Source organism: Henckelia pumila, chromosome 1 (genome assembly GCF_033568475.1).
Source record: "Henckelia pumila isolate YLH828 chromosome 1, ASM3356847v2, whole genome shotgun sequence".
Taxonomy (NCBI): Eukaryota; Viridiplantae; Streptophyta; class Magnoliopsida; order Lamiales; family Gesneriaceae; genus Henckelia; species Henckelia pumila.
This window is the reverse complement of record NC_133120.1, coordinates 109,524,726-109,535,030: the sequence shown is the minus strand read 5'-3', so window position 1 is coordinate 109,535,030 and position 10,305 is coordinate 109,524,726. Positions and strand designations below refer to the sequence as shown.

General features: G+C 29.3%; 1 long non-coding RNA gene across 9 annotated transcripts; it reads left to right on the top strand.

Annotated features, from left to right (window-relative positions):
* The first annotated feature begins 2,433 nt into the window (after window positions 1-2,433).
* Window positions 2,434-5,961, top strand: LOC140880151 (uncharacterized). Of its 9 annotated transcripts, XR_012149604.1 has the most exons (9): window positions 2,434-2,573; window positions 2,726-3,246; window positions 3,652-3,758; window positions 3,842-3,918; window positions 4,044-4,137; window positions 4,219-4,307; window positions 4,481-5,295; window positions 5,378-5,471; window positions 5,692-5,961. It is a non-coding gene; the product is annotated as an uncharacterized lncRNA (long non-coding RNA). The 9 variants fall into 9 exon arrangements; XR_012149597.1 differs by having other exon boundaries at window positions 2,726-2,839; window positions 3,195-3,246; window positions 4,481-5,961; XR_012149601.1 differs by having other exon boundaries at window positions 2,726-2,839; window positions 3,195-3,276; window positions 4,481-5,961.
* The last annotated feature ends 4,344 nt before the right edge of the window (window positions 5,962-10,305 follow it).

Sequence of the window (10,305 nt, the reverse complement as noted above, 5' to 3'; positions counted from 1 at the left end):
TGTGGTTAATTAGCCACGGTTTTTGAAAACCGTGGTTAAACAACCACGATTTTTTCAAAACTGTGGCTAATTTAACCATGGTTTTAAAAAACCGTGGCTAATTAACCACGGTTTTTTTTAAACCGTGGTTAATTTAGCCACGGTTTTGAAAAAACCGTGGATGAATAACCACGGCTTAAAAAACCGTGGCTAAATTAGCCACGGTTTTTATTACCGTGGTTGAATAACCACGGTTTTATATAAATCATGGCTAAAAATAGCCACGGTTTGAAAAAACCGTGGTTAGTTGTAGCCACAGTTTAAAACACCGTGGCTAAGTTTTGCCACGGTTTTTTAAAACCGTGGTTAGTTAACCACGGTTTTTTTAAAAACCGTGGTTAAATATAAAAACCGTGGTTATATATTTAACCACTGTTTTTAAAAACCGTGGTGATTTTATTTAACCACGGTTTTATAAAAAACCGTGGTTAAATTTAACAACGGTTTTAATAAAACCGTGGTTAATCAATTACGGTTTTAATAAAATCGTGGTTAAATTATCAACGATTTTTTAAAACCGTGGTTAAAAAACAAGTCGTTCAAAAAAAATACTTATCGAATATATTATTTTTATTGAGTAATTATTTTATATAATTATTGCCAAAATTATTATTACAAACATTAAATTATTATTATTGTTATTCCAAATAATTAAATAATACTTTAAAACATGTATTTGTTATTTCTTTCCGTTATATATTAAAAAGTGATTTGATTAAAATTTTTATTTGTACATAATATTATTATATTAGATAGATTAAATAGATTATATATTTCAACGAGAAGGATTAGATAAATTATATTATATTAAGTCCTAAAAATATCTAAATTTCTGTAAATAAATAAATTGATACGATAAAAAATAAATAAATATTTTTTAAGCTAAAATTCTGATTTTTTTATATTTAGTTTTCTTGATAATATTTTGAAAAAAAATATTAAATAAATATTGAACGTTATAAAATATTTTTTCATTATTTTAATTTTAACTATGTAAAAATTTATTGAATATTATTTTGATAAAAATATTACTTAAGTTCTACTAATATTTAATTTGAAATTATTTTATTAGAAAAACTCATCAAAACACCCATTAAAATCTACCATTGATTTAGCCACGGTTTTTTAAAAAACGTGGTTCAATAGCCACGGTTTGAAACTACCGTGGTTAATTTAGCCACGGTTTTAGAATAAAAAATAAAATAAAGTGTGATTAGTATATTTTAGAGTGTAAATAATATTCTCCTTATTATTATTATTTTAATTATTATAAACAAGTTGTTCAAAAAACAAATACTTATCGAATATATTATTGTTGTTGAGTAATTATTTTATATAATTATTATCAAAATTATTATTACAAACATTAAATTATAATAATTATTATTATTGTTATTATTATTATTCATAATTTATTTAATGAAAATGCATGTACTAAACTGTAAAAAATATTGTTAATAAATGTTCCACTGTATTTATTATTTTATGAACATAAAAAATTTTATTCTAATATACTTAATTTTTTTTAAGGTATTACACTAAAAAAATGTATTACATATAATTTTTATTATAAGTAGGAATTTTATATTTATATTTTATTGTTGAAACACTTCATTATTACATTACATATGTTATTATAAATATTATTCGGTAAGTTGATCGTTTGTATATATCATTGTGAATTGGTATATCTGTGTTACTGTAAGATTGAGATGTCCTACTTACTGATAGGACATTCCGAATTTTATGTAGCCCCGAAACAAAAAATTTTAACATGTTTTCGCCGTTTACATTAATTAATCATGTAAGGATCCAATGTTAATTACTCTATCATTTGACTAGATTTATTAATAATTATTTTAAAGTGTTGAATTAAAATATTTAAACCAAATAATTAAATAATATTTTAAAACATGTATTTGAAAATATAGATATATAGACAATATTAAAATATATATTTAATTTTTTTAACACACAAAAATTAAAATAAATTGAAAATGGCCTCTCACAGAGAATGCCATAATGAAACGTAATTTTCAAGTAAATTAATTTTTAAAAATAGTCTTAAGTTCCAAAGTTACCCTTTAAATTATTTTTTTTATATTTGGCCTTTCTTTTAACTATTTATGTGAGAACACAAAATACATATTAAATTAAAAACATACAAGTTCATTATTAACATTTGTAAGGTTATACATTTATAAACATCTAAAAATAGAATCAAATTTCCCATATCAAAATTAATAATCAAATAACAGATAATTTGATGTTTATATTTTTAAAAAAGAAAAATAATGAAGTAAGAACAATTCTCATTTTGCATATAAAGTACGTATTTAAAATAATTATTTTAATGAAAAAATAAAATTAAAAACAATGCTAAATAATAAGTCACGCATTATTTATTTCTCACTCTCTCCTTCCTCAAACCCTTCCTGCGATCGATCCCCTTTCTCCCCTAGCCCTAGCCGCTGCTCGAGAACGATGAATCGCTGCCTAGAAGCCGGAAATCTCCCGACTGATGCTACACAAAGGTAATATCTCGTTCTTGGCTTCAATTTAGTACCTAAATCTTGAGTAATCTCGACCCAGGCTTCACCTGTCTACTTACTTCTCCACATATCTTCGGTGGGTGAATTTCTCTTTGCGATTTGGGTTGATTTCTAGTCGTTTCTTCGTTTTACAGTTTGTCCCCCTTTTCCGACATCGATCCCGTTTCTACCCTAGCCCTGTCCGCCGCTCGAAGAAGTCGAATCGCGGCCCTAGACGCCGGATATCTGCCGACTCAAGGTACACAAAGGTAAATATCTCGTTCTTGGCTTCAAATATTTAGTACCAATAATCTTGAGAAATCTACTGCCCAAGCTTCACTGTCGACTTCCTATGGGTTATTTTAATTTGCAATTAACCATGGTTTCTAGCCGGTTACTAGGTTTCAGCTTGTCGTTGAGGCTTAATCTACTTGCGACAATATTTGATATCAGTTTTGCACCATATTTGTTAATTGGTCTCAGGTTTGGGCTGCCGTTTTGCATCATTTATTTGGTTTTAGTTAATTTACAACTCCGAATATATTTTTTCCTCGTCATTGATTTCCTTGTGTTCATATAAAATGCTTATAAATTGATTCAATTGTTTTCAATTATTTGTTTCAGTTTCTCAAGCGGTTCTGAATCCGTAGGCCCATAATTTCAAATTGTTTTCAAGGTAAAATGGAATTCATTTCATTTTAAAAAGGTAATTTGTTATTAATTTCAGATTGGTTTATTTGATGTATCAATTTTGTTTTTGTTTCAAGTTGATTAAATGAGTTGGGCACTTCGTGTGTGTCGTTCAAAATCACCTGTATGGGTTGACTATCATTCTTCGGGGTTGTCTGGTTTCCGTTAAGTCTGAAGTGTGTTACTATGTAGTAGATGATATCATATATGTTTAACACCAAATACAAACCGTTTTGATGATTAGTGCTTATTTACAATCGAATTTGCAATTTTATCGATTTTGTCGTCATCATTTGTTGCAGAAATCTTTTTGTTTCCAATATTTCCTTCGAAATGATCCTCAATTAACTACCTTAAACGCAGCACTAACGTTGTATAATATTTATTATAGAAAAGCAAAAGAGAAAGGATGGCGCGTTCGATAATGTGAGACAGAAACTTTTGGGCTGTCAGGTTATCAGACAATTACTTTGGATGATTAATATAACTAATGACCAAGTAATTAACTTTAAAACTTTTGGGCTGTCAGGTTTTATATCATCTTAGTTTTGAGTATTGAACCTTTTAAACTTGTTTTCCAGCTTAGTTCTTGGTTTGAGCAGGTTGTCCCGAAGTGAGATTTTAAACTTGTGTTCTGTTTCTGCGACATTTCTCCTAGGTATTCACTACTCAGCTTCGATTTTCTTTCGATTTTAAATGATGCTCGAAATATTTATTTTGTCGTATATTTACTCTGAATGGGTTGATTCTATTGTACTTGTTCGTGTTTTTGGGGGGAAATAGAGGAATTTGGATCAGTTGGAAGCCCTGTCGAAGAAGTTGAAGGTAAAACCTTTGCGAGCTGAAGCTGCTCCTTCTCAGTCCAACACATATGTTTGTAAGTTCTACCAAAAGGATATCAATTTATTTATTTATTCCTTTACACTTAGCCTTTGTTTGAGTTTTAATTTTGTTATAGCTACTGGATGATTGAATCAATGCATGGACTTACTTTCTGGTGGAACCTATTCCCTTTGATGGTGTACTTGCCAACTTTCACAATGAATCGTAAGTGCTAAATATTGTTATTATGGGATTTGTCCCCTTAACAGTATTTTTGTCCTTTAAAATTTGAATTACTCCGTTAAATATGGTTATTTGTTTTTATTAATGTTTAGTATTTGTTTCTTTTCGTTTTTTATGTTTACTAGCTGTGATTTTTTTTTTCCATGTGAAATTAGATTTTCTGAACAAGAAGTACTTGAGCAGCGACAACAAGTTTACGATCATCACCTATTCTTACTCGAGTTGTAAGTGTTTTCTGAGCATTTGTGGTGTTATTTGCATCTAGCTTCGGATTCGTTTTACGGGTTTTCTTATTTTATTTTGGAAAGAGTTAATTAATATAGTAATATGGTTATGTTCATGTTGTTTTAGCTATGTATTTAGATTTTTACTTGTTAAACGATATAATTAAGATAGGTTTTAGTGTTTGGCATGTTGTTGTATTAGACATTTTCATTTGTTTCTATGGTTTTTGTTTTTTTGGTTAAATTAGTCATGATTTGGCTAATTCAACCACATTTTTTTTAAAACCGTGGTTAATTAACCACGTTTTCATTGTGTATGATCTCTCTGATAAAATTTGAAATTATTTAGTTCTGCAAAAGAAGGTGTATGTGCAAGCAGATTGTTTTACTTCATTTTCCACTAAAATGTTTGTCTATTTGAAGTTAGATATATGGATGATATGTCATTAAATCCAAATACATGTGCTTCTGATTTCTAGGTATTGATTTTGTTTCTGAAATGTTCTGCTCAATGAATATTGCTCTATCTTTTCTGGTGCATTTCATAGCAACTTGTGGTTGTCTAATTAGGTGTTTCTTTGATGCTTTGATTACAGTGAATAACAGATCAAGGTTAATACTAACTTTGTTTAATTTGACATCCTTTCTGTTGAAGGATGGATACGAGGAAAACTTTTTATGTTCTTATTCTCGGTAGAATTGTATGTCGTTCGATTTCAGCCTGTTCTTTTCTTAGGATTTCCAAGGTATTTTGGACTATTTACGGTATGTATGTTTTTGATGGTGTGTGCTCTATGTCTATGAGTAAATGGTTTTGGGATATTCTAGATTTTATTTCAACCTCAGCTAGCCGATGATTTGGGACACGATGATCAGGGGAATTGCCTGGCTTTTGATTCTATCTCCTATTATGGGCAGAAAGGTATTATGCTTCAACATTAAATTTATAATATATATATCATTTCACTTTGTGTTGGATTTGGGTTATGTATGGAATATACAGATTTTTATATTGCATGTCTAGGATGAAATGCAATTATACAATATGTAAGTAAAGACAATTTATGTTTGCAAGATTGTAGACTTTTTCGGTTAGAACTGCAAGTTCAATCTTAAGTTGTATTCCTTTATTTTGGTTTCAGGAGATCTGCCAGACTTCCTTTTCATATTACCAGGTTTTTGATTATGTGTTTTATTTCCTTTATTGAATCTTAAGTTTAATTCAGTTGTACTGTCATTGATTGACCCGTAATTTGTTGTCTATGGTGTCTGAAGTGAGAGAAATATAATGAAGATAATTTTTTTGTTTTTTTTTTTTGTGTTCTCAGTGAGGTTCAATGTTAGTATTTGTGATGGATTTGTGACAAAGTTAGCTAAATAAGCCAATAACATAATTATATTCACATTGTATATTTGATGTTTATTTGATTTATTATTGGTTGTAGCTATTATATTGCCAGAATGTTTTAGTCCTTTAGCATTTGTGATCTCCCTGTCGCATTCCTTCGCTCGTGCATTTATTTATATGCTCCATAATTTAGGTATTATGTTTTTGTGTTATGAGATTGAATTGAGCTGCATGTTCAGTTTAATTAGCCACGATTTTTTTTAATACCGTGGTTAATTAAAAATCGTGCTTAAATTAACCACGGTATTTCAAAAAACCGTGGGTAATTTAACCACGGTTTAATCAAAACTGTGGTAACTTAACCACGGTTTTTTATAAAACCGTGGGTAATTTAACCACGGGTTTTTATAAAACCGTGGCTGATTTAACCACGGTTTAATCAAAACTGTGGTTAATTTAACCACGGTTTTTTGTGGTTAATTTAGCCACGGTTTAGTCGAAACCGTTGGTAATTTAACCACGGTTTTTTAAAAAACCGTGGCTAAATTAACCACGGTTTTAAAAAACCGTGGTTAAACTTAGCAACGGTGGATTTAGCAACATTCTTTCTTTTACTTTACATTTCTGAAGGATAAAAACAAATAATACAATTAAAATCAGTACTAATTCAATTAAAAATATATAATTAAGTACATGGAAAAATAATTGCATAATGAAAATTACAGCTTTCAAATAGTTCATATTTTAATGCAATCACCAAAAAAAAACAGTAGGAAACACGTCATACAATTCACGAAACCCATTAACACATGTACGTAACTAAATTATAATCATCCAAGTTAATGGTTTCAAGTGAATTCCATAGCTAATCAAGCCCTATTTAAACCGACACATCAACTAAAGCATATATAAGAACAGTGCAGATATCAAGCACTAAACCAGAAAAATTGAGTTTTTAACACCGAGAATTCCATTTATGTGTATCATATTGTATTATAATCGTCCAAGTTAATGGTTTTAAGTGAATTCCATAGCTAACAATGTCCTATTTATTCAACCGACATATCAACTAAAGCATAAGAACAGTGCATGTATCAAGCACTAAACCAGAAAAATTGAGTTCTTAAATGCAAAAATTTTTGAATTCCACCTATGTGTATCATATATTCATATTGTATTAGAAAATCATTTCGAAAAAAAAGGAACATCAAACAACAATAATTAATGATACGATCTAAACCCTAGAACTTAGGCGAAAAATTGCATCTACAATGAAATGAAAGTTTACAACAAAACTGGCCACAAAATCCAAAACAAAACAATAAAGTAGCAATAAAAATAATTAATATAAATAAAAAACCAAAATTTGACAAAATCATTCGAAAATCAAACATTAAATTAGAGAAATATACCTGCCGAGAATCTTCAATACTCCGACCAAGCTTCCGAATGGCTGCTAAGTAGATGTTTCTCGATGACTACTTCCTTATTTTTTGAAACAAAAGCCGATTTCGTTCATAGTCTTCCTCGATGGAGAATAAATTTCACGCAGTTTTCAGAAAAAAAATATGCAGATATCTTATTAATTACCTATGTTGTAAGGGTATTATAGGATTTAAAAATTAATCCAGGGGTAGAATTGTATTATTGGAGAGAAAGGGAGTTTAAACTAAGAAACAAAATGGTTTGGGGACTGAATCTATATAAAGTCTGACTTAGGGGCTGGTGACTAAGTGAAATATGAAAATAGGGATTTAATGTTAATTTACCGTTATTAAATTCTCTCACATCCCCATACCTATACTTATCGGGTATTCAATTTAATCTCCATTCCATTACCCGTCGGAGGATCTGATATTCATACCCTAGCCATCACCATTTATGGTATCTATTTGATACAAATACTGTAAGACCCGAAAATATTAAATTATTAATTATGGGATTTGAGAATTAAATTCCATATTATGGGCTAATATTGATTTGAGAGTTTATGGAAATGATAGATTTAATTTTCGAGCCGCAAATTTTAATTTGAGAATTTACGGATTTTGAGAATTAAATTCCGAGAATTCTTAAATTAAAAGAATAAATATTCGATTTGAATATTTATGGGATTTAAGATTAAATTCCATGTTTCGGGAATTAAAGAAGATTAATTTTGAAGATACAACCCGATCAGGGACTGATTTGCAAATATCGAAGTTTGAAGGCTAAAGTGCAAAAGGCCAGGATTATTTAATTAATTCGAATTTATTTAATTTTAATCCGAGTCTATTTAATTTGGGAATTGATAGGCCTGTCGTCAGCCAACAAAATTAAAATTCCTACTCCCTAACAAAACGAGTGTAGTAGTGAGCAGGGTCGAATCCACAGGGAACAGATATTTATTTCTTTCAAGTAAATGTAACTAAGAGGGGGGGTTTTGGTTTTGCAATAAAAAATAACAAATTAAAACTAATGTGAGAATTTTAATAAATGAGAAAATCGAATAATTATATGAGAATTCAAATATTTTACCAAACTCTGATTCAAGGAATTTTCGTATTTCAATTATATCATTAACCTTAAAATCATAGGGATAGCCACTAAGATTTTTATGTTCTCCTATATTAATTGACCAAACCCAGCATCCAGTCAAAACTTATCAATAACCAACTGGGCACGATAGCGTTCCATATTAATTAAAAATAGCTTTTCGATTTGTGAAAACAATTAATCCTAAAATCTAACAATCGAGATAGCTGCAATTGTTAAATCTAGTTTCGTTAATTTATTTAGATCAAACATATCATGATAGCACAACACACCTAATCTATCGCTACTCAGGTACCAATCATTCATGACAATTACGGATCACTGAATGAATGGATAGCAATAGAAAATCATAAATCAAATTAATTTGTTAGAGTAATCGACCCACAAATTTCATGAAATAAATCATAAATTAACAAATACTAGAAACAAACAAAAATATCAATTCAAACTCAAAACCTCACAAAGATAAATCGAAATACAAGAAATATTCCTTGAATCAGAACTAAAAACTTAGCCAAGCATATTTGGCTTCATAATTCCCAAAAAAAATAAAAGATTAAACCTAGAAATTATGAAAAAAGAAAAGAAGAAGAAAATATTCACTGTCTTGCGCTTTTTATCTGTCGTTCAAGTCATCCAGAAGAAGAGCAGAAATCTGTAAATCCCTTCTATCAAAACTAACGTGTAAAACTAAAAAAAAAAGGAAAAAATAAAATCCCAAAAATTCAAAAAGAGATAAAGCCTAACTAAAAAGATAATGTAGAGATATTGTTTTTAAATAGAAAATCTCCAACTATTTTATTTATCTAAAAATCTTCTCTTCAAAATTCTTTCATAAATTAAATACCATATTTAAAATTCCTAAAATATGATATTTTCTTCTCAAATTCTGAAATCTTCAACTCCCACAAAACAGTAACATCGTAGTAACTCAGCGCGCCCACGCCTTGCTTCAGCACCTCTTCTAGTTTGCTCAATTTCTCAAAAATTTCTCTTGGCCTCTTCAAATGTAATATAATTCAACTTTTTAGCCCAAATTAATTTTTGTCAAGATCATCAAACTTCCTCCAACTATAAAACACGATAAAAACGCACCAATTAACATATGCAACAGATAAAAACCCAAGAAATATGATACTAAAAATATAAATATTATGAACCTATCAAAATCTCCCACACCTAAACCATGATTGTCCTCAAGCATATAATAGTTCAATCCATCATCCCAACTTATCATCCTCCTTTCTCTTTCTCAACCAATCCCAAACAAAAATTCATGCATCTCATGCATCACAACAAGCCAAAAGAATAAATTCTCACACCAACATCATAGAAAATCAACTTAATCAATTGTATTGAAATTAAAATGCATAAGTTCCAACAACTCCTCACGAGATTCACTCATTGCACTCAACAAAAATGTTTTTGGTGTATATATATATCAAAGAAAATGCTCATGTCAAAACATAGAAGATTTTTAACCATAAGCTTGCAAATATATCACGTCTTTCCCATCAAATGAATGAATTAAAATGCATGATCAAATGGCATAAAATGGTTGTAACGGGGCTAGGGGTAAGGTAGGATAAAAAGAATAAAATGGCTAATAGAATTGAAATAATCATATAAAACCGTTCACAAACACAACTCTACCCATTTATTCATCTTTAGTCCACGAAATTCTTGACATCCAATAAAAATCATTCATCATTCTTCATTTTTTTTCTTCTTTCATTCTCTTCTCTTTTTTTTTTTACCCTTTTTTTTCTTTCCCCTTTTTTTTCTCCTTTTTTTTTCAAATATTATTTTTTCGGGAATTTGAAATGTAGAAAAGAGAATTATAAACTCGGAGCATGAGTAACTAAGTTTCCAC